At 49.1% G+C, this 24,869-nt stretch overlaps 1 protein-coding gene across 3 annotated transcripts in view; it reads left to right on the top strand.

The window, feature by feature from the left end:
- The window catches only part of ST3GAL3 (ST3 beta-galactoside alpha-2,3-sialyltransferase 3), a 1,489,309-nt gene that overhangs the window by 137,222 nt on the left and 1,327,218 nt on the right, over window positions 1–24,869 (top strand). For all 3 annotated transcript variants that reach the window (XM_069642409.1, XM_069642406.1, XM_069642407.1), the window contains exon 2: window positions 1,263–1,339. The gene's annotated coding sequence lies outside the window, so the exon portion shown is untranslated. The remainder of the gene's footprint in view (window positions 1–1,262; window positions 1,340–24,869) is intronic.

The following is a 24,869-nucleotide window of genomic DNA, read 5'->3' as shown; positions in this document are numbered from 1 at the left end:
ACTTTGCTTGAAATTTATAAAACAGCACCCTCCCTTTTAATTTTCTAGGTGTTCATCGTAAGAGGAATATGTACGTGGGGGCTAGAACAATCCCTGACCAACCGCCCCTGTAGCCAATTTCTTTTTCCTCTATTTCTCTTTTCCTCTCCCCTTCTCTCGATTTCTCTCCTTTACGTTCCTTGCTTCCTCCTTCTCCTGCTTTTTTCTTCCCTTCTTTTTTTATTTGTCTTCCTGTTTCTCCTCCTTTCCTTTCCTTTCTTTCTTTCTCTCACTTTCCCTCTTCCTTTATATCTTTTCTCTCTCCTTCTCCCCTTTATACCCCTTTCTCTTCCCCTCTTTCTTTTCTATCCTTTTTCTTTCTATCCTTCTCCCCAGATATCACCACTGGGTGGGGGTGATGAGGTGAAAACGCGCCGCATCCCCCAAATGGCGCATTAATCCAGTGAACGGTGAAGCGTCGTTCCTGTTGCCTGCGCATGCGCACGCATTCCTCTGGCTGGCCGGGAGCTGGGTGAATGGGCCCCCAGCAGTCGCAGCTTCCTGCTGGGGGCAGCTGACGTCTGAGCGCCGAAAAGGACCCCTTTGTGCACATTTTTGTAGGTCCCCAGTGAATCCTGGGGCCGGCGCACACACCCCCCTTTAGTTTGACTGTGCAGGAAACTTGCTCACGTGTTTGGCTGTTTATTACAGGCCTGCTCTGTAGTTTCCCTTTACCTATAATGCATTGCACGGTTTATGCTGCATACATGGTTCTTGGTTTCCTTAAACTTGCGCCTTCCATCACCCTCTACCCTACTTAGGATAAAACATTAAGAGGTTGTGCGTGTTTTCATTATTAAACCGCAACAACAAACAAACAACACATGTCGCAGCAACAGCACACGAGGACTCGCATTGATCCGATATTCACACCAAAGCCCAGTGCACGGTGAAAACCGAACTGAAGCTGCCAACAGGACATCCCCTTTCTCACTTTCCTACGCCCTCTTCACCCCGCTAACCACACCCCGCCTTCTTGTTTGCAGATCCGCCAGAGCGCCTAGGGATTAACTTCGTTAGCGACGGTGTGCGCTACAAATACCTTTACCATTAACATTAAACCCGAATCGTGATTCTGTGTAAAGCTTTTGGTATAAGCCGGCCGGAAGTGCTGAGGTGCCCTTGTGTTTTTCCGGGTAAAGCTGTGACCCGGTTTTGCAGATCATGGAAGTTGGGGAGTTTTATGGGCGTTCACTCACTTGCTTTACTTCTTGGATTTTTAGGTCACGCACGTGAGAAGATGAGCAGTTTGCCCTGGCGAGGACCTGGAACTGGGCCTGCATGCCAAGTATGATGTGAGGTACGTTTCTACATGACGTTTCATGCTACACATGCAGGTGACCAGCTGTTCCCGTGCCCTGCCTGCCCTTCATATGCTGCATGGTCTCCAGGTTTACCCTCCCCGCCTCAGCAGAGCATGTTGTAAATGATTGAGTTTGTGTTCATGTCCTTCCCGCTGTTAAGCCACCACATCGGACTCCCAAAACCGTCCCCCGTGACTCCCATTTTTTTAATGCTCATTTTATTTGTGTGATCAAGTAGACCTCATAGGGTTCACGTTAAAATCTGTGATGAAGGGATCAGTAGTCTTGGGGGGGGGGGGGGGGAGGAGGGGTTAGTAGCTCGGGGGCAACTCGCTCGCCTTGGAAGCAACACGATTTAGAGCAACACTGGTTCGATCCCCGGGTCCGCACTTAGACAACTGTGGGTATTAAGCGGGTTATAAATAACCAATAAAAATAAAATAAATGCAATCTACAACAGTAGATCAGCCTAGCCTGGTGAATCACTAAAGCTGTTCCATGTCCATGGTGGGGGCAGTGGCTTCCTGTGGATAATATTTGCCTGAGGGACAGCGGCTTCTTGGGGTGCAGTTGCGGCCAGGAAGGTGATAGACTAGCGGCTACACAGGGGTGCATGGGTTCTTCAAACATCTTGGGCATCCCCACAAGAAGGGGCCCCCAGTATCTTCAGTATTTTTGACATGGCAGGATTTTGCCATTATTTATGGCCACGCGAACAGGGTTCAGCAACCTGCGGCTCTCTAGATGACAGTGATGGCAAGGCATGATGGGAGTTGTAGTCTACAACATCTGAAGAGCCAAAGGTTGCAGACCTAGGTCTTAATACTTCCCATAGCGGTCTTTGTCTGTTGTCCTGGGTGCTGAAGGGGTTTACTGGTCAGGGCTCTACCACGTGTGTAACTGTACTTATGGCCTCTCAAAGCCAAGAGGCTGGTGTATTCTGGTAGAAAGCCTTGCCAGTCAAAGCCAAGAGGCTGGTGTATCCTCTGGTAGCAGGCCTTGCCAGTCAAAGCCAAGAGGCTGGTGTATTCTGGTAGAAAGCCTTGCCAGTCAAAGCCAAGAGGCTGGTGTATCCTCTGGTAGCAGGCCTTGCCAGTCAAATCCAAGAGGCTGGTGTATTCTGGTAGAAAGCCTTGCCAGTCAAAGCCAGGAGGCTGGTGTATCCTCTGGTAGCAGGCCTTGCCAGTCAAAGCCAAGAGGCTGGTGTATTCTGGTAGAAAGCCTTGCCAGTCATTCTCCAAGGACCCTAACCTCCTAGCCAACCTCTACTCTGACACACTAACTGCAGCGGTGGACATGATTGCCCCTTGCGTCACGTAGAGCGAAACCGGTTAGTCACTCGAATTCCTGGTTTACCCTTGACCTGCTCAAACTTGGGAGCAAAAAAACGCCTCGCAGAAGCAACGTGGCGTAAAAACCCACCTGACTCCTCTAGAGCAGAATACCACATTATCTCCAAATCCCACAAACTAGCTGTCATTCGAGTAACATCCGCCTCCTATAACGCCAGAATCTGTAATGCTAAAAGCAACACCAGAGAAAGGTGTACTATCTTCAGGAAATTGGAAAGCCCATCCTCCCCCCTCTAATCACCAAGAACCAGCAATGTTGAACAAAATCGATATGGTAATGAAAAAAAAAACACCAAGCCTTCTCCCACCTGCAGACTACTGACCTTAACTGAGACACCATGCTGGTCCCTCAGTCGAAGGAGATTCAACAGACTACAGAATCCGAAGTCCAAACCATCCTCGGTCGTAAACCTTCAAGGTGCAAAGCAGACGTCTGCCCTGCCTCATCAAGGAATGCGCGGAAGCCCTGACCCTAGTCCTCTCCACATTCATAAATGCCACCTTCTCCACAGGTATATTACCCTCTAGCTTCAAGGAAGCGTGGGTGTCACCACTTCTAAAAAACCTTTGTTAGACCCTACTAACCCCAATAACTACAGACCAAAAACCACACTGCCGTTCCTTTTAAAAATACTCGATGGATTTGCCCATCTTCAAGTCCAACATTTCCCTGAAACCAACCATATACTGGGAATGAGGCAATCTGGTTTTTGCTCTGGTCACGCTACTGCATCGGGACTGCTGGAGAATGGGTAATATCATGGACACCGGCAAGCCTGCCCTCCTCATCCTCTTAGACTTATCAGCAGAATTTAACTTTGTGGAGAATAAAATCCTGTGCCACCATTTTAGGACTGCGGTTAACTTCTCCTCTGAAGCCACAGCCTGGCGTGCCTCCTTCTTACAAGGAAGTGTCATTTGTGGGGACCACCAGTGCCACTGCCACCCCAATCCACTGCGGCGTTCCACAAGGGTCGAGCTTATCCCCACATTATACAACCTATTTTACCAGACCCATCTTCATTACCCTTGACTGCATCGGCATAGCCTACACCAACTATGCTGATGACACACATTCTACCGCTACTCACGGGCAATTAATCAGAAGCCTCCAGCACCCTCAATGCCACATACTCCACCATCAAGGCCTGTATGGTGGCATACCACCTGTGCCTAAATGGGGGAGAAAACCAAAATCCTACTGGTAGGCTCCCAAGTGGTGCTTAAGAACCTCAACGACCAATACTTCTCCTTCCTCAGCAACAACGTTTCAATCTCAGTCTCAGTCTCGGCTTCCGTCAAGAGTCTAGGAGTCTGCATCGACTCTATTCTCTCAATGTCCTGGCAAGTAAACGCCATAGCCTCCTCAGTGGCCTATACGACAAAACTACTCAACTCTGCTAAACCCTTCCTTAACACAGATAACTGCCACCATTGCTCGGGCAGTCATTGGCTCTAAGCTGGACTATTGTAACACCCTCTTTGCTGACACCTCCTCCAAAAATATCCTCAAGTAGATGTCCTTCAATGTCCTTCAAAATAATGCACTCTGAGCAGCACCCAGCATCCCCAAGAGATCACATTTCCACAGCCAGAGAATTGGTACACTGGCTGCTGATCAAGAATCAAATTGGCTTCAAAACCATGTCCATTACCCACAAATGCCTCTCGTGCTCTGCTCCCCCGTACCTGTCCCAGAAAATGGTTAGAGCCCACTCTGCCAGACCTACTAGAATGCCCTACGCCCACCGTATCATCCTACCCAAAGTCGGACTCACTAAAGCAGGGGGCTCCAGTTTGCCGTACATTGCAGCAAATCAGTGAAATGCCCGCCCCCTCCCTAAGAGAAGAGCCTTCTCACTGGACCTTTCTGCAAAGCCCTGAAAATGCTGCTCTTTGAATAATCTGAGCCGCCCCCAGCTCTGCCAGCCTTTTTTGCCATCATTCGACCTGTGAAGCGAGTGTCAGTCGCTGCTTTTGTCTCCACATTCATCCCCTCCACCCCCACATCTGACTCGACTTCTGATTCTGTCCTTGCCAACCTGCACCTTTCCATCTTGAACACCCTTGACATCCTTGCTCCTGTTATGAGGATCCACATAAAAACCATCAGCTGGTACGACTCCGATCTAGCATCTCTGAAACACAAGTTGCTGAATGGAAGTGGCGGACCTTGGGGTTCCCCTCTGACAAACTGGCCTGCCGCTTGCTCCAAAGGCAATATCTCTTCTCTATCCACCCCCCCTATCCAAGCCTGAATCTCTGGAACCACTAACCGCACGGCTGAACCTTTCAAAATCTGCAAGGAGCTCGCCAATCCAGCTGCAGTCTCTAATTCTCTCCTTCCTTCCCAGGCCCTTTGCACTGTTTTGGCCTCCCATTTCACATCATAAACCCCGGAAATCCTGTCCTCACTGTCCTCCACCCCATCTCCACTCCCGTGCCTGCTTCCCTGCCTCCCTTGGCCCCTCTCTTTCCATCCCCTCCCTCTCCCTCCTGCCCATAGCACCGGATGAGGTCTCTAAAGTGGTCGGCTCTATGAAGGTCTCCTCCAAATAGGTGCTTCCTTTCTCTTCCAGAACCATTAAGGACAACTTCTCCTCTCTGGCCCCGGCACTTGCTGACTATAACCACTCCTTCGACTCTGGCTCTTTCCCCTCTATCCCTCACGCACTCCCTTGTGCACCCTCTCTTAAAAAAGCCATCTGCTGACCCCTCCTGCCCTGCGAACTATCGCCCTATTTCCACTACCCCTAACCTGGGTAAACTCCTTGAAGAAGCTTGTCCTCTCCCAACTGTCGCTCCACACTGATCTTGTAGGTTGCCTACATGACCATCAATCTGGATACCGGGCATCCAGAGGCACGGAATCTACTCTCCTAAACACCTGTAAAATCATACTCGCAAACCTCGACTCCAACTCTCCTGCTGTTCTCATTCTCCTTGATCTCTCCTCTGTCTTTGACATGGTCAACCATTCTGTCCTCGTAAAACAACGACTTGTCATCACTGACTGGGCACTCGATTGGCTGACCTCGTTCCTCACTAACCACTTTTCCCAGTTGCAACTGGGCCCTTTCTCTTCCACCCTCTATATCTGTGAGGCGTCCCCCAGGGCTCTATCCGATCGCCATGGCTCTTCAATATCTATCTCACCTGATTTCCTTCTCTCCTAATTTCTAGTGTTATGCCGATGACACACTGCTTTCTTTCAAATGTCCATCTACTACCTCCTCTCCCTCCTCTCTGATCCCTGACTGGCTGTCCAACATTCAGGCATGGTGTGCATATAATGACCTCTGGCGTAATGCCATCAAGATGGAGATCCTGGTCACTGGGACACCTGTGCCCTCTTTTCTTCCTACCCTTCAGCCACCCTCTTGGGGGCCTCTACCCCCACCATCCTGTGAGGCCAAAATTCTCTGGGTCATCTTCGATTCTGCTCTTTCCTTCACCCCTCACATCATGAATCTTACTAAGAGGGCCTGATTCCACCTCCTCGGAAGCATTCTTCCTTCCCTCACCCTCTACCAGAACCTGAATGTCTCCAGAGCTCTGGTCCTCACCAAGCTGGATTACTGCAACCGTCTTTCTCAATCTTCCCTCTTTCCTCCCTATGCCCCCTGCAGCTAATCCAGAATAGGGCTGCAAGACATATCCTTGGCCTCAAGCGCAAGAACCATATATCTCCAGCCCTTAAATCTCTTCACTGGTTCCCGGTGGCTGCAAGGATCAGACTCGAGACCCTCTGCATCATACACAAGGCCTTCTGGAGCCTTGGACCATGCTATCTCCAACTTTCCCTCACCAAATACTCCCCTACTAGAGCCCTATTCTCCTTTAACTCCAACTCTGACTGTCAAACACTTTTCCAAACAGAGTGGGTGGCAGGTCTCTCTCCTCAAGTGGCGCCTCCCGTTGGAACTTCCTCCATGCCCCTTTCAGATTTGAGCCGGACCTCCTTAAATTCCAGAAAATTGCTAAAAATTGTGCTGTTCTATACCTTTGTCCTCTCTTTCTCTTCCCTGTTAATCACTTCACTCCAGCTGTGACCGGTCGCCTGATCCTCGTGAATCTCACAGGATTCCAGGCCTTTTTCCCAGTCGATACCAGCACCTTCTCCCACCCAGCTGCACTGCTCTTGATGATCCCTTCTTGGCGGTTCTGCAGCCCACCCATGGGAGTCGCCTGTACTGGCACTTAGTCTGAGGTTCTCCTCCTTGGCTTCTCTTAGCACGTCCCTCTTTTGGACCCTCCGGAATGGCTGCAGTGGTCCGGTTCCGAGAGATGCATCCCTGGTACGTGGCCAGTAAACAGCAGGGCTGCAGGATTTTGGAGAACAGCAGACCTCTGCCGCATGAGGGCCCGAGTTGAATGCGGCACTCCTTCTGAAAACGCCAGAAGGAGGACCGCATTTTGGTTCAGATCACAGGCTGACCCAGCAGACGAAATATGTATCCTACCCCTCGCTGAACACGAGGATCACCAGTAGTCACTGGACTCTAGATTACGATATACATAGAATTCTCCTACATGCACCACGTTTCTCGTCATGATGAAGGCCATTCCATCTACAGCTTCTCCAAGATAGCTCTTAGGCTAAAACACAGTTGTGTTGACCCATTTCACTTGTGTGGTAAACACTTCACCATTGTACAGTTTCTACACGCTTGTTAAATATGTACCCCAGTTACATTCTCAATACTCTGATTCTCCATCCCTCATAGGGATTACAGGGTTTGTAATTGTCGGAAATCTAAACCCAAAATGTATCTTTGGGCCATGTTACTTATGTATCATGCCATGTTTTGTATTCATGTCTCTCGTTGAGTATCCTTTGTTTCCACAAATGTATATGTAACTCTTTTTGAACCATTTCATTTCTTGAAAATCAGGATTGGATGTTGTGTTTTTCCGTTTGGGCTCTCCACATGACCTTACTCAATTGTGTCTGATAAACGTTTACCTACCTGGGTAGAGTAAGGCATTAACCAGGTGCCCTTTGTTGAATATTTTCTGATGACAGTGCCAATAGGAGCACTTCTGCCCGGAGTGTAAAGGGGGATATCTTCCCTCCCACGAAGTTCCACACCCCCCAGGGTCGGGGTCAGGAAGTGGCTGTCCTTCCCTGGCCGCATGGGAAGAGAGTTTCCCCAGAAAGGAAGGGATGACCTCACTGGATTCATTACACTGTACATCGTATAGCTGAGGTGTGATGGGACACTGTCCTGTACTTTCGAGGCCCAGGCTCCCCCTTATCCGCTGCTCTATTCACTTGTAGAATTGGGTTACTTTTTTCCACCAATTTCTCTGCGACGAGTGTCTACGCTTACTGAACAAACCTCCTAGGGACTTGTACAACCTTGCCCTTCCCTGTTGTCCAGCGAATGTCGTCTTACTAGATTAACCATCCCTTTCAGTTTTAGGCTATCCTCCTCCAGGCATCCCTGTTACTTGTAAACCTTTCTAGGAAAGTGGTTGAATTGGGTTGATGGAAATGTATTAGAACATCCCAGTATCTTTACTCACCAGTGGCTTAGAAAAAGTGCTGTTTGGGTTTGTTCAACATAATAATCACTTTGCCCCTTTGTGGAGAAGAAACTGCCCAGCACAACAGTGTGACTGGGTTGGGTACTGGCTGCTGCCTCCCTTCGTTCTCATCATGTAACCCCGATGGGTCGGATACTGACTGCTTCTACCCTTCTCTGCAGTCATGCCTCTCTGAAGCCAGGTTAGCACTGTGGCTTTGCAATGGGGCACCGGCTCTCTACCTACCATGCAAGAGGTCATGTCCAATAACATTAAAGCTATCGTGTGAAGTACGGGCAGAGGAAGGCCTCATCCATACTGCATTTCCTCTATGAAAACCAGCATTGGCCGTACCACGCCTCTGTACCGGCAATGACACCCAGGCTGCCCCCACTCCAAGGGCAGGGTTCTTCTGAGGCATTCTCAGCAGGTGACTCAGCAACCAACGTGAACGAACGGCGGCCATGACAGGGGGTGGGGCTTCCACATTGTAACTGACCCGGGGACGCCTAACAATGAAGACTCTGATTAGTGGAATAATGGAGGAGTGCTACAAAAAGGCTGAGCAAACTCTGAACGGTGTTGCTTTTGTTACATTCCAGGAGAATCGAATGAGGGATCAGAAGCCGGAGAACTGGTGGGCTTATACTGATTAACAAGAAGGCAGACGTATTCCCTCTGCAATGCAAGTGAATAACAGGTCTACATAGATTCAGAAGGGGTGAAGTAACCTGTCTGAACTATTAATTCTCTACCTATATCCAATAAAGGAACAAGATAAATCCTTTTCCTGAGTCCTGATAATCATTATTCTTACACCGTTTTATTTGGGGTTTTTCAGCATGCGGACCAACTGTGGTATTGACCCCTGTTGAATCTGTACCTGTGGTCACTATTGTACATCGTTACGATGCACTGGAAACATTCCTTACCCCATCCCCGGGGTCTGAAACCTTTGGCTCTCCAGATGCTTTGGTAGGACGCCCATGATCTCTCACCATTGTCTTTGCTGGCTAGGACTGATGGGTATTGTAGTCCAAAACATCTGGAGAGCCAATGGTTTCAGACCCCTGCTCTAGCAGCATCCTCAGTATGTTGACGCCTCATACAATGGTCTAACGCTTATGTGGTGACCTCACTCTTGTGTAACTATTACTCTAGTACAGAGTCTAGATTAACATACACTGCCAGGTGAATGAGTATGGAATTTACCAGATATCTTTTTATGGGAATTCTAATGGTATAATCTTGCCTTGCAGAGCAAATTATCGTTTTGAGTGCTGAAGAAGCCACTTCAGAGCCCAGAGACAAGGCTGGTATTTTGGGTATTTTTCTCCAGCATTGGATCTTTCATGGATTCACATGCTGTGAATATTTCCCCGTCAGGCTGGGAAACCTCAGTAACTTTAACTTAGTGTTTTCCTATGGAAAACTTTGACACTTTAGTGTCCTATCAGCGTCCTTTTTGGATGCTTTAGTCCCCACCAATAGGACGTCTGGTTTAAATAGCCCTGCCCCGCGGCTTCCCTTCAGATTTCAACCGTCTCCAAACTGTTGGGATCACCTCGTGTTTCTTAGTGTTTTTGCACGTGTGTTTCGTTTGTGGGCCAGGATGTCATATGTGGTCCAGAAGTCTCTTTTTCGGCCTTGTGCTACATGCCGCATTAAGAAGGTGTAGGATGGGGATGGCCATATGGACTGTATCTACTGTCTCTATCCTCATGACTCGGCGGATGCCTGCGACATATGCCAGGGTTTTTCGCAGAAGAAATTGAAAGATCGTAATTGACGGCTCATATATTAGCTTAATGAGGGCACATACCCGGCGTCGGAGGTGGGTTCAGCCCGGGGGAGCCAGGCTTCAGGTAGAGCGGAGAAGGCCTCGGAGCATCACCGAGTGGCGTCAGCAGAGCCCCCCTCCAAAAAGCAACGGACTAAATAGCCCTCGTCGGAGGTGGGGAGAGGCAGCAAGTCTACGCGTCTCGGTCTCATCAGTCCAAGACTGGTGGTTCATCTGTTTCCAAGTCTGATCGACCTGACAAGGCCAAGGGTTCTGGTGGTAGGCCCGAGAAGTCATCGGTGTCGGGGAATGGACAGACGAGGCCTAAGGAGTCCTTGTCAAAGCACTCATCGACCAAGGATCATCACAGGTCTTCGTTCAGCAGGGGTCTTCCAAGCACCGGTCTGGGTCATCTTCCAAAAAGTCCAGGTCTCCTGTGAAATCTAAGACCAGGGTGGCCGTCGACGATTGTTCCCTCATCGACCGGATGGTGCAAGCTGTGGTTCCATCGTCAACGGTGGTGTCTTCGGTGCCATCCAGGATGTTGCCTGAATGTGGTCCAATGTTGTTGTCATCGCAGATGGAGTTGGAAAGTTTGTTGACGACGAGTGGGGAGTGGAAGCCTGCCGCCTTTGAGTCTGGGCTTCCTGTGAGCATTCTACAGGAGGATCCTGATGCGTTTTCTGTTTCCTCAGGGATGCAGAATACGAGGCAGTCGACGTTGAGTGGGGTTGGGGCTGGCCCGCTGCTTTTCCCTTTTGGTTAATCCTCAGTCCATGCTGTCTTTGCAGGCATAATCAACGCTCCAGTCTTTGTTGGGGTAACTGAATGCGAGGTTGCCACCGCCTCTGAGTCCGGCGGTGCCGGTGGTCGACAGTTTGCCTGGTGAGGCACCTAGGAAGTCTCCTCTGGCATGGTTGCCTGTGGGGTTGGGGCGTCCGCTGAGTCACCCTGAGGAAGGGGAATTACCCGAGTCGGAACCTGAAAGTGCGCCGAGGGACACTCTCCACAGTGTCTTCATCGCCGACGAGGGATGATGGATGAGACACAGACCCTGAGGTGGAGCCGCCTCGTAGCCCGGCACAACCATCTCCTCCGGAAAATATTGATTCATTCCACGCCATGATGTAAAAGGAGTGTCTGCAGTTTGGACTGGCGTCTGAAGAGGAACGCAAGGAGGGCTTCCTCCTCGACCATATGGGGAAGTGAAAGAAAGCGGTCTTCTCAGTGCTGATTCTCGACCACGTGTGGCAGGAAGGCCTGCGCAACATGCGCCACTCCATTTCAAAGCCAGCCGTAAAGCGGCACCTAGAAAAGAAATGCAAGGCTCCTGAGTCTACACTAGATGTCTGGTGTCTCAGCCCACGCCCGAGTCCGTGGTTTCGGCGGCAGCCAGCCGTAAGGCTAGAACCCAACACAAATGTGTCGCACCTCCCGACAGTGAGGCCAGGAAACAGGACACCTTTGGGAGCGATTATGGCCAGATATGATCGTGAAATGTGGCACCGGCTGGCCCCGATTCTAGAACATCATCCGGAGCAGAATCGTAAGGAAGCAATGCTGTTGGTGCGAGAGGGGGAGGAGGCCTCCAACCACCGCATACATATTGAAGCGGACCTTGCAGAGTAAGGGTTTAAGCAAATTAATAATGGAGAAGTGCTCCGTCGACAAGCCTGGCTGAAGTGACTGGATTTTCGGCCAGAGGTCCAATACAAAGTCATCGATATGCCCTGCGAGGGTGAACACTTGTTCGGCGACAAAATTGATGAGGCCCTTAAGGGAATGAAGGAGAATACGGAGACAGCAAAGTCTTTGGGTTCCTTGTACAGTAGTCCCTCTTTTTGCTCTTATTGAGCTTTTCGCTGGGCCTCGGGGAATGCCCGTTTTGCCTCCAACAGAGATCGCAGTTTCGGACGCTCCAGCTGCTCCTGTTGGATATCAGCAATCCATCCAGTCGGCTCAGAAGAGCAGGGACTTTCAGGGTCTGCGAAAGAGAGGTTTGCAGTCCTCGGCAACTAAGCGACAGCAGTCAAAAGTCCAACAATGACTGCCTTATGGACAATCTGCTGGGGGGCAATGGATAACATCAGATCGCTTGGTGTTGGACACTGTACGTCTCGGCCACTCGTTCGTGTTTCAGCGTCCTCCGGTCACGATTCCGCCAGTGCATGGGGTACAGCCGCATCTTCTCATCTTGTGGCAGGAGGTGGTACTCATGCTAGGAAAAGGGGCAATAGACCAGTTCTGGTTGCAGAGTGGGGACAGGGGGTGTACTCCCGGTACTTCGTTGTGAAAAAGCCCAAAGGCCAGTGGAGGCCTATTCTGGATCTTCGGGCGTTGAACAAGAATCTTCAACGTCTGAAGTTTCAGATGCTCACCCTTCAAGATGTCATCCGCTCGGTGCTACCGGGCGAGTTCCTAGCGTCATTAGATCTGCGGGATGCCTACTTTCACATCCCGATGAGACAAAAGCACCGCAAGTTCCTGCGGTTTGTCGTCGGATACGAACCCTATCAGTTTCGGGTTCTCCTGTTTGGCCAGATGTCTTCCCCCAGGACGTTTATGAAGTGTCTAGCTCTGGTGGCTGCCTTCCTCTGGAGGGAGGGTCATCATGTGTACCCCTACCTGGACGTTTGGCTGGTAAGGGGTTTGTCTCAGGAACCGGCAAGGGAGTCTCTCATGGCATCCATGGAACTTTTGCAATGGCTGGGATTCTTCGTCAACTACGACAAATCATATTTAACGCCGTCCAGAATTTTGGTGTTTCTCGGGGCGCAGTTTCTTACCCAAAACAATCTGGTGAAACCTTCCAGCGAGCGAGTGGACAAGTTGCTTTCCAAGGCAGGCGAGCGGAGAGTGGGTACGGTGGTCTCAGTCTGAAGGTACATGTCGCTGTTTGAGGGGCCTCTGCCTTGTGTATCCCTCTTCTTCCAAATTGCTGCATGTTCATGAGGCCGGTGCAGGAGTTCCTGGCAGACAGGTGGTCGCAGAGTCGAGGATTATGGTCAGACAAGCTGGTGTTCGACGAGGGCTTGATAGACGCTCTTCGAGGATGGACTTGCACAACCAATCTCGTAAACTGCATACCCTTCCGGGAGCCGGATTTCCCATTTACAATCGTGGCCGACGCCTCCCAGGTAGGGTGGTGGGCACACCTCGATGAATCACAGGTAAAGGGCCTGTGGTCACAGGAGGAGGCTTCGTTACATATCAATGTGCTTGAGTTGAGGGTGGTGCACTGGGCCCCGAAGTCGTTTCTTCCGCATATCGGTGGTGAGAGTGTTAACAGACAATACTACCACAATGTTCTATTTAAGGAAACAGGCGGGCACACATTCCAGAGTCCTATCGAAGGAGGCGCAGAACGTTTGGCATTGGTCTCTAGCTCAAGGGATCAAAATTGTCGTTTTCCATCTGGCCGGAGTTCTGAATGTGCATGCGGACGCGCTTAGCAGGGATGCCAGTCAGCTGCACGAGTGGAGGCTGAAGGAGCAGCTGGTGACAATCTTCTGGCGATGGAGGCATCCTCAGTTGGACTTGTTTGCTACGAGGGGAAAAAAGCAGTGTCTGGAGTTTGCCAGCAGAGGAGCTCATCCCGAGTCCTTGGGGTAGCGTTCTCGTTCCCGTGGACGGGCCTCTTCGCATATGCATTTCCCCCATTCGCACTCATTTGGAGGACCATCCAGTGGATTCAGAAGTACCAGTGCGGGTGATTCTGGTGGCCCCGTTTTGGCCCAGGCAGACGTGGTTTTCAGATTTCCTTCATCTGGCGATGCGAGAGCGTATTTGGTTGGGAGTGGATCCGGATCTCCTGTTCAGGACGACGGCAGAGTGTGGCATCATGATCCGGCATCTCACAGACTGGCGGCGTGGCTCCTGACCACTCCGAGTTCGGCCATCTGAGAATATCCAGAGAATGTCGAGGCATCTTGGAGGCAGCAATAGCGCCTTCCACGAATATCTCGTATAGTCATAAATGGACGTGATTCTGTGAATGGTGTATGGGTCAGCCTGAGGTTGAGCCTTTGGACGTTTCCCCAGCTCAGGTTCTCCCGTACTTGTTGCACCTGGCGGAAGAGGGCCTGGCGTTGTCATCCATTAAGGTGCATTTGGCAGCGATTTCTAGGTTCACAAGGAAGCACCATGCTGCTCCTCTGTTTAGTGATCGCTTGGTGAAACATTTTCTGAAGGGTTTGTTTCGGACTTTTCCTCCGGTGAAGAATTTTGCACCGGTGTGGAGCCTGAATGGTGTCCTTTCGGCTTTGATGAAACCTCCTTTTGAAGCCATGTCGGCGGGTTCCTTGAAGTTCCTCTCGTGGAAGGTGGCTATTCTAGTGGCGATTACCTCGGCCAGGCGGGTGTCAGATTTACAAGCATTGGTCATTGACCCTCCTGACCTAAGGTTTCTGAAGGACAAGGTTCTCCTGGCCACTAACCCACACTTTATCCCAAAAGTGCCATCGGCATTTCACAAACTGACCTCTATTCCATTGCCCTTGTTGTTTGCTACTGCATCCATGCCAGCGGAAAATGCCCTGCATTCTCTGGACGTTAGGAGTGCTCTAACGTTTTATCTAAATCACACACAGGACTTCAGGAAGTCAAAGCAGCTGTTTGTGGCGTTTGGCCCTTCCAACAAGGGGCAGTCCATCTCCAAGCAAGGACTTTCCCGTTGGGTTTCCTCTGCAATTTCGTTTTGTCACACAGAAGCTGGCAAGCCTTTGAGAGGTGTTCCAAAGGCTCATTCGATGCGGTCCACGGCGTCATCGGCGGCGTTGTGGTCTGGGATCCCGTTGGTGGACATTTGCCAGGCAGCCTCCTGGCCGGTGCTGCATACCTTCACCAGGCATTACTGTCTGGGCCAGCAACATGTGGAAGATGTGCAGGTGGGGCGTGCGGTCCTCCAACGCCTGTTTCAGTAAGGTAGGCCCCGCAGCTTTGGCGTTCTTTATATTTGCTATGTCACTTGCTGGGTTTGTTGTCTCATGTATGTGATGTTATACTGTTTGTGGTTTGCCTATGACACACCTCCATGCTTTGGTTCTACTGCCATGTAATCTATTCAGAGCATGTGAATCCATGAAAGATCAATGCTGGAGAAGGGAGTAGTTTCTTACCTGTAACTCCATTTCTCCAGCGTTGGTATCTTTCATGGATTCGCATGCGCCCTCCGGCCACCCCTGCAGGCAAACCTGGGTTTGGGTTCCCTCTACTTTGGAGGTAAAAATCTGATGGGAAGCCGCGTCGGCGGGGCTATTTATACCAGATGTCCTATTGGTAGGGACTAAAGCACCCAAAAAGGACGTTGATAGGACACTAAAGTGTCAAAGTTTTCCATAGTAAAATGCTAAATTAAAGTTGGAGGTTTCCCAGCCTGACGACTGTGAAATAGTCACAGCATTTGAATCCATGAAACGTACCAATGCTGGAGAAATGGAGTTACAGGTAAGAAACGACTCCTTTCTGCATAGGCTAGCAGCTGTGCCAATCGTTAAAGAAGAGGTCTCGAATAAGGGCAAACCGGCCCATGCCCTGTTGGATTTATTTATGAGTCTCCTCAATGATGGGTCATCCCTCGGTATTATAGTGGTGACTTTGGGCTCTGTGTCTGGTATGGGAGCGAAATGTGATTAGAGCGAGTGGGCACCTAAAGTTGGAAACAGAAGAAACGTATGTTGAGGCTGAACTACGGCACAGCAGGACCTAGGGTGGGTGTGGGGGTGACCAGATAAACCTGCATGCACTTTGCATTAGGCTGAAGTAAGAACACAGGAATATAATCCAGTGGTAGGGTGCAGGGGTGGCAATGTGGACGAGCCAACCTGCTAGGACTTTTGCAAGCCGCATCTACACCTGTCTGTGCCCTTTGATATGTACAGGTAATAAGGAAATCCTGGGTGGGGCCGTTCTTTAGGATGCATTAAACTCTGGCGGAAGAAACCCTCATTTATAGGAACAGATCGTACTGATTTAGGCCTCAGAGAAGGGTTTCCACACCCCGAGAGAAAATGGTGGCTTTGCCAGGTGTTAACCGACTGTACTTTGCCCTTCGGGATCATAAAGTGGGTGTGATGGAGGCAGAACAAGGGGGAAAACCAGTTTTAGCTATTATTGGTGTACGTGGCTGTTGATGATTTTTACAATTCTGAATGCGCAATAAAAACCACAGCCTTTTATTGCCAACACTTACCCAAGTTTCAGTCATCATTGGCAAACCATAGATTTGGGGAGCGCTCACAGTCTCATGGCTCCACTGATTATGAGGCGGGATTATCTGTTCTGTTGTTTCCGACTCCATGACTCGAAAATATCCTTCCAGCCGCTAACAAAAGCGATGGCAAGAGGCGAAGGTGCGCAAGGAATGCACAGCCACCTGCCTGCATGTTTGAGCAAGTTGGAATAACGCGCAAGGATGCATGTTCTCTTTCTATGCCCACTCCACAACATTAAGGACAAGATCCCCGGTCCTACAGCTGCGACTTTAAGCTTTCAGTCCCTGTCTCCTATGGATGGCAGTGTGGGCATTACAGAAGCACACCACTGGAGTGGAAGATGCTAGTAACCGAAAAAAGGAGGCTTTTTCTAATCTATCATATGGCATTTATGACGCGCCTATACGCAAGTGTTTCAAAGCGTGACAAGGCAAGGGATGGGGAACAGAGGGAAAACAGACAATGTTCCTACTGGGGTAAGTGACATTGAGATTGCGCAAGTGACATTGAGATTGCGCAAGTGCAGGGTAGAGGGGAAAGTGCCAGGGGAAAGGGGGGGGGCAGTTCTGTACATGGGATCAAAACAATAACAAGAAGTGCGGCCAGCAGGTGCAAAGGTAAGTGCAGACAGCGGGTGTCCAATAAGTGCAGGTAGGGGGACTGTAGGGTTAAAGATTTGCAAGGGATGCCAGGAGGCAGTGAGGGTGTGCAATTGGGCAGGCAGCGACCTGGGCCCGAAATCAGAGGGTAGCCAGATGACCAGTTCAGTATCAGACAGGAGATCAGCAGGAGAGAGGAAGAGAGAATGCAGAAGCAAAGAGGAAGGTCTTGAGGTGCTTCCGTAACCAGAGATGGTTCTTCTCAAGTTTCAGAGAGGCGTGGAGGCTGTTCCAGAGGGAGGCCTAAGTTGAAGGAGATCTACCCCCAACTCATTGCTTGGAGAAGCGTCTGACCCTGAGAGAGTTAGAGGTGGAGGAGCGAAGAGCTTGAGTAGGAAGGTATTTACGAAGGGAGAGTTGGAGTTATTGAAGACCCAGGCCCCAGAAGTCCTTCTGGACAGTGCAAAGGGCCTTGAACTTAATTCTTGCAGCCACTGGGAGCCCATGCAGAGATTTCGGTGCTGGAGAGATACGATCACTGGGCTTGAGGCCAAGGATAAGTCTTGCAGTCCTGTTCTGGATGAGTTTCAGAGGGTGGAGAGTAGAAGCAGGCAGATTTCTGAAGAGGCTGTTGCAGTAGTCCACCCTATATAGAACCAGAGCTCTGGAGACAGTGAGCTTCTGGGGGAAGGAGAGGAAAGGAAGAATACCTCTGAGGAGGAGCAGTTGGTAGTTTGACTTCTTTGAGACGTCAGAGATTTGAGGAGAAAAGGAGAGTGTGGAGTTGAAGATGACTCCAAGGTTCTTAGCCTCACAGGTGGGAGCTGGAAGAGGGCCAAGGGAGGCCGGCCAGAGAGTGACTAGAAAGGAGGGTGCAGGTGTGCCGATGAGAATACCCGTCTTACTGGTATTAATGCAGAGATCATTGGCCGCGCACCACTCCTGGATAGCAGACACAGTCAGAGATGAGAGAAGGAGAAGAGGTGGCAGAGGGGAGCCTGAAAACGAGCTGGGTGTCATCCGCATAGCACTGGAAGTGGGAGCAGAGAGCGGCAATGCAGTGGTCGAGTGGAGCTAGGTATTGGTTGAAAAGCCAGGGAGAGAGGTTTGACCCGTGGGCAACACCACAGGTAGAGAGTGAGATGGAAGAAAGGAAGGACCCAAGTTGGACCTGGGAGGGTCGATCAGAGTGGAACGAGGTCAGCCAGGCCAGGCTAGGCCAGGGCTTGATCAGTGATACCCAGGTTATCACAGAGGCGGTTGATTAGGATGGCATGGTTGACCGTGTCAAGAGTGATCAAGTAAGATGAGGGGAGATTAGCATCAATGTTAGAGAGCAGGTCTTTACGGATGTTCAGGAGAGCAGTTTACGTGTTTCGGGCTGCTCTGAAGCCAGACTGATGGTTGTGGAGACAACCAACAGATTCTGTTTGAAGATTAAGCTGGGAGATGGCCAGCTTTTCCAGGAGTTTGCCCAGTAAAGGAGTGATGGAGATTGGGCGATAGTTAGCCAGACAGGAGGGGTTGGCTGTGGTTTTCTTGTGAAGGGGGTGCACAAGAGAGTGCTTCAGGGAGGAAGGGAAGGCTCCAGTAGGGAAGGAGTGATTGCAGAAGTCCGCCAGGGCAGGAGCAAGGGTGTCAATGTGGTCCTTGATGGTTTTGGAAGAACAGGGAAGAACCTGTTTTAATGAGACTTTCGTAGATCAGACTTGTCTAGAAACGTTGTTTGGGGAGAAGAGAGGAAAGAAAGAGAAAGGAGGAGAGGTGGCCACAGAGTGGCCGTAGGTAGAGGAGCAGAGAACAATGAAGGTCTCTTGGTATGTCGAAGGAAATGCTAATTTTTCAGTGACCAGTGCCATGCTCCTCGACACCCGTTACGGGTCTGGGGCTATGCGAACAGGCTCGGACTGGCCTATGTTGCAATCGGCCCATGGCCGAACCAAAAATGTAAAATGCTGGTGTGGGCCAGTTTTTTTGGGTCAATGTATGCCACGTTGCCAGTTTGGTGAGTTACTTCACTATGTGGCTTGTAGTTTTGATCAGTGTTGCCGAATGAATATTCTGTAAAATGCACAATATGCATCACATTTTATCAAACTCTTCCTTGGGTACTATTCAAACAGTGTGACATAGCCATTTGCAACTGTGGGCCACTTTTTAATCGGTGCCCGGGTCAATGTTATGGCCCAGTCCGACCCTGTACACGCACTGCCACCTATGCTGCAGCGCCACCTAGTAGCAATGCCTGGAATTTCACCTCCAGGTCAGGCACAGAGCAAAGCACTATGGGTTTGCAAAACAACTGAAATAGTTACATTTCTGCCCCAGAACTGCATGAGTAGGGGGGAAGCGTCCCCCCACTCGCTCCCCAGTGCAGTGCGCGTAATACAATACGGTTGCATTCATGCCCCAAAACCACCCCCACCTTTGCCCCAATCTACTTTTTTGGTGACATCAGTGGAAGATGGCAATTTAATGCACACCAAAAAACCCTGCAGGATCATTACAGATTCAGGAAACTCGTTTATTAAAGCTGTGTCCAGGCGCTCTAGGGCAAAATACATGCAAACCTCCAAATGCCCATATAGATTGCACCAAAAGAAGTGACTTAACAGAAAAGTACATTGCAAGGAGCATCATCAGTCTTTGATACCTGGAAGCACCATGGAAGTGTCTTCAGAATAAGTTGCCATAAGTAAGCCAAGTGGCAAATAACCTTGTGGTGCAAAATACTTAAAATGCACTATCATATATTGAGCAACTATCTAGTCATTAGGCTTTTTTTGTATAATATTAAGATATATTAGCATAAGCTACAAAGTGAATCAGAATCACTTACAGGGCTGCAGATAAGAGTTTAAATGATTTGCCCAGGATCACACACTTTGGTTAAATGGTGAAACCGGATGTGGACAATTGAACTAACTGAGCACATCTTCCCAGGTTTAGTTAATATAGAGATTTAGTAAGGTTTTGCTTTGCATTTCATGTACTTAAATAATACTTTATAGCAATGCCTTGGAAGCAAAGCATATTACATTAAAAAACGAGCCTTTCATAGTATACCAACTATACACTAGAAATATGTTGAGCATGGCTTTAGTTTTATTCTCCCCATCCTGCATGCAAAGTCACAATAGCATGATACAGATTAAAACCCAAGGGGGATTTGTTAGGCTCACATTAAAGTCATTGTCATTATTGCATACAGCCTGCAGCATTATGCACCCTTCTCGCTTTTCTAAAGAGACAAAAGTCCCTGCTAATAACCCCCTCTCCCTCCCACACTCTGCCATCAGGGCCTAAGGCTTACATTGTAATACTCTGTTTACACAAAGCGGGGGACCCCCACTCTGCAGCCCCCTGTACATAATGAAAAAAGCCATGAGACCAAGGTCCACACAGAAACCGTTGCAAAGTTTGGAAACATTACATCGCAGTTTATTTGAGCAGAAGTAATCGGTGCGGTCCAGGTCTCATCAGCAAACACGATTATATCCAAGGGGTGACCTGTGCCACTCCCCGTTAGCCATTTTTGAAAAGAGAGGACATTCGCTTCTGGTTTACATGGCTGCCAGTCAGTCTTTCTCTGACCCGCTGACGTCAGGTGACACAGTCTCAGCTGTCCCTAAGGGTAGTCGGTGCTTGTCAACCGGCTTTGGCCCGAGTGTGGACATACCTGAACCACTCGTGACCGCAAGCACAGCGTCAAAGATCGCCTCTCAGGCTCGGACCGCCCCCCTGACTCCGCCACGCTTTGGGGGTGGCTCATCGACACCCACAATGCCCTCATTCCTGTGCTCCTCCTCTTCCTAGCCTACCTTAACAGCTCCTTTGGCCATAACATGATTTCACTTAGTTGACCTTTGGAGATCAGTCCTGGCAATGAAAATTGCCTAAATCCTGCAGGTGGCCCAGTCCTAAATATTACTATTCCCCCCCCCCCCCGCATCCCACCTCCGCAATGGCTCGTAATCAGGTACCGACTTATCGCTTTTGAAAATTAATTTTTTCATAAACCATAATTTAAAATTGTCAGTGTACGTCAGGCATCAGGCCGTGTTACAGCAGACATGTACCTCGTGGGAGTGTGCCAAACCTCCCGCTGGCTGGCCCTATCGACGATGGAGGGCTTGGGTTGGTCCGTAATTCCACCAACCTTTTGTTCCTACGGCCTAACCCGCTCTAATATACCGCTGGAAGAAATCCTGGCCAGTCTTCTACCTGCAACCTATTGCTGCATACAGCCGAGTCCTCTGGCGAGGTCTTTAATTACATCAAGACATTCCAATTACTTTAATAATACTTTACTAATACATGTCTGCCTAGCAGTCCCGAATACACCCTGTAAATAACCATCCCTTTCTTCTGGTAAATTAACTCATGAAACTAATCGTGCCCTCACTGTAAGGACTGGGCGCCTGTCTATCTAGAACAGGGTTGTCCAACATGCGGCCCGGGGGCCGCAATGCGGCCCTCCAAGCCCTTTTATGTGGCCCTCCAAGCCCAAGAGCACAGACAAAGCATTAGGGTTACTTTTGTACGTTTTTTTATTTATTTTATATGCAGCGAGCGTTGTGGCTGCAGTTTCAGGGTAGGAATTGTAGTCCACACACATTACAATTTCAATTGGCTGAGAAACAGCCAATGGAAATACTGTTACCATGCAAGGCACGTCATAGTAGTGGAAATAAATAAAATAAATTAATGGTAACAGTATTTCCATTGGCTGTTTCTCAGCCAATGGAAATCATACAACTAATGCATGTCGACAGCCATTATTGGGCACACTGTACAGGCAGCATCACTCATTAACACAGAGGTAATGAATGTGTATTACAGAGATAAGCTGCCATATGTATTGGGCACAACACTGCACAGGCAGCATCAATCTTTAACACAGAAGTCATGAATGTGTATTACAGAGATAAGCTGGCATTTGTATTGGGCACACTGCACATGCTCAGGCAGCATCAATCATGCTTTGTAAAGGAGAATGTTGGCATAAATTGGGAACAGCCAGGATAGACATGTTGCTACAGAGGCCTATTTTGGGCACAACCAGCATGAAAATGTGTTACATCAGTGACAGTGCTGTCTTTCCCTTGCCTCCCCAGGCACGCTGAGTGAAGCAGGGTCGTGGCAACAGGAAAGGGCTCGAAAGGTACCACCTGCGCTCCCATTTACTTTATATTGAACATTGTGCTGACCTAGCGTTCAGTCTAAGATGCAAATGGATCCTGGCTTCCCCACCTGCCACGTGTGACCCTGTGCAAGTCACTTGCCCGCTGTGCGCATTGGCTCATTATCTGGTCACATCTGGAGCAAGGGGGGGAATGGGGGAGAGGGACATTGCTGGGCCTTTGCCCACAGCTTTCGTGACACAACACTGCACAGTCAGTGGCCTTTAAACACACTTGCCAAAGTCTCCTATCCTGATTTAAACCAGGGGGAGTTTCCGAGAAACTGCGCAGTAAATTGCGCATCTTTAAACAATGTGGAATCAGCCGGCGCACAAATCTGCCCTTGCCGGTGGTTGCGCCGCAAACTGGCTCTGACTGAGCCCTAAACCTTATCTCGGCCTTCGATGGGAAGTCTGCACAGAGAGCCTCGCGTGCGTAAATACCACTGCGCCGCTCCCTGCTAACTGAAGAGATAGGGGAGTTTCCCGTGTGCATAGCACTAAAACCTTTTTAACCATGCGGTATGCGGACCGCCATTTTCATAACCAGTCCTTGTGGCGCTATGGCGGATATTTATCAAGTCATTTACGTTTATTCGAGAGTCGAAACAATAAAACACCAATTGCTTAACAATGCTGGGGTGCAGTCAGGGGAGCCGACTTATGAATTTCCCGGGGGGGTGGGGTCCCAAATACAGGAAGTGACATCACTGGCAGTTATATGACCGCAAATTTGTATGTAGTCGCCAACTTGGTGGCGGGGGAGAGAGGGTGTTGGCGCGCACAGCGCAAAACAGTGGACGCATTGGCCAGCATGCACTGCATATACTAAAGTCAAGGAAGAAGGAGATTTAAGCCTTCGAGTTGCATTCCAGTAAGACATCACTGCCCCTACTCCACCGCTCTATAATCGTCCAGCAACACAACTAGGATGGGAGAATTAAATGCTTGCTAAACAGAAGGGACAGCTGCAAGGTGGAGTACCACCACCACCACCACCACAAAAAAAAAGTTCCCAATTCAAGGGAAACGAGAAGTAAAGACGTTTCCCGATTAAAAACTACCAAGCAAGTCGTGTGTGTGGTGCCATAGTTTAGTAAAAAAATTAAAAAATGTAAAAAAAAACGGAGAGGTGGGCACCACTAAAAGTTCAAAATTTGGATCAAATGGCGTGTTTATTGCATTTGCAGTAATTTGCTTCTCATATATGGAGCTACCAGGTTAGGAATAGCCCGAATGACACCAGGGCTATAACAAAAACATAGCATCAAAAGGAAAACGGAGTGGGATTCACCCTGTAAAGCCTGGTGCTCCTCGTTGCTCCATAAAAGGATCTCAGTTCATTTGGTCTCAAGTAAAAAAGCTGTTGTTAGTAATTATGTTTGCTTCAATTCTTCAATTAAATTATTCCTAGTTTGCTTGCTTCAATGATCAGATGTTCAAAATATACTCATTCGAAAGTATGCTGTAAAAGATTTGTGTTTATTTGAAATAACACAGCCCTGACGAAGTGCATTGGCCTAAGAGCTTGTACTGCTAACTGAGGATTTGTTGATTCTCTTGGGATAATTGTGTGATTAAAACACAAATCTTTTACAGCATACTTTTGAATGAGTATATTTTGAACATCTGATCATTGAATCAAGCAAACTAGGAATAATTTAATTGAAGAATTGAGCAGGAAACCAAAACGTTACAGAAGGGCCTTAGTTTCGTACCTACATACAACAGTTCCCTATTTGACACTCGGATAGAACTCTCAAATTGATAAGAAAATGAAGTTAAAAGTCTTCTTCAATGAATTGGAGACACCCGAAAGAAGAGAAAGTGATGAAGAAGAATTTAAAGAGTTCAGAGGAAAAAGTGGATTAATTCCACCCATAAATGTACCATCCATAGAAACTTTTCATAAGCAAATCCTGAAAGATCTTGAGAAAATGAAATTTAAATCTAGAACACGTGGGAACATGAATCCCCACTAATGGGAACTGTCAGAAGGCCAATTCCTACTACACGTTCCCGCTTACCCGACAGACTTACGGGAGTCAAAATAGCTAGGAACAGCAACAAGCGCTTCTATTCCTCTAAAGGCTTGTTTCGAAGGCATTGGGGGTTGCCATGGCGACGATGGCCAGTACTACGTCTACAGTCACGTGTTGCTCCGGTTTCCCAGTCACGTGACTCCCGCGTTGTGGTCACGCAATCTTAAGTCCGCCCAGTTTGCTGTTTCGGTGCTTCTGATTGTTTTCTTTGGATTACTACAGTGGCGCTTGCTATTTTGGATCTTGTCTCTTCTTGACCTCTGGCCTGTCTATTGGATTTTGCTCTTGTCTTGCCCTCGGTACTTCTGCTTCGAACTTCAGCTACGAACTCTTGCTACGACCCGGACTTCCTTTTGACTTCGATTCTTGTCTCATACTTGTTTTGTCTGATTACCTGATTCTGACCCGGAACTCTTGGATCCTTCATCCTAGGCGTACGCGTGCCGGCGGGAATAGGATACGAGTGCTGGACTAGAGACTGCCTGTAGCACTTCTGGGATTATTCACTCTAGGCGTACGCGTGCCGGCGGGAATAGGATACGAGTGCTGGACTAGAGACTGCCTGTAGCACTTCTGGGATTCTTCACTCTAGGCGTACGCGTGCCGGCGGGAATAGGTCTTGCACCGGACTGAGGATTTCTTCAACTCCGTGAGTCTGGGCTCATTTTCGGACTCTTCTGTGGATCCGGGGAATTCAAATTCATCCTACTTTCCTCGTTGCTTCCCGTCTCACGGATATACAAGTAAGAGTCCTTATTTCCCGTTCATTTTCCAGTTATTGGTTCTTTTGCCTTTCCTTGTCTTATATAGTTCTTGTATCTTTACAGAGG

This window comes from Ambystoma mexicanum, chromosome 1q (genome assembly GCF_040938575.1).
Source record: "Ambystoma mexicanum isolate Mex_15411 chromosome 1q, UKY_AmexF1_1, whole genome shotgun sequence".
NCBI lineage: Eukaryota > Metazoa > Chordata > Amphibia > Caudata > Ambystomatidae > Ambystoma > Ambystoma mexicanum.
This window is presented reverse-complemented; position numbering and strand designations above follow the sequence as displayed.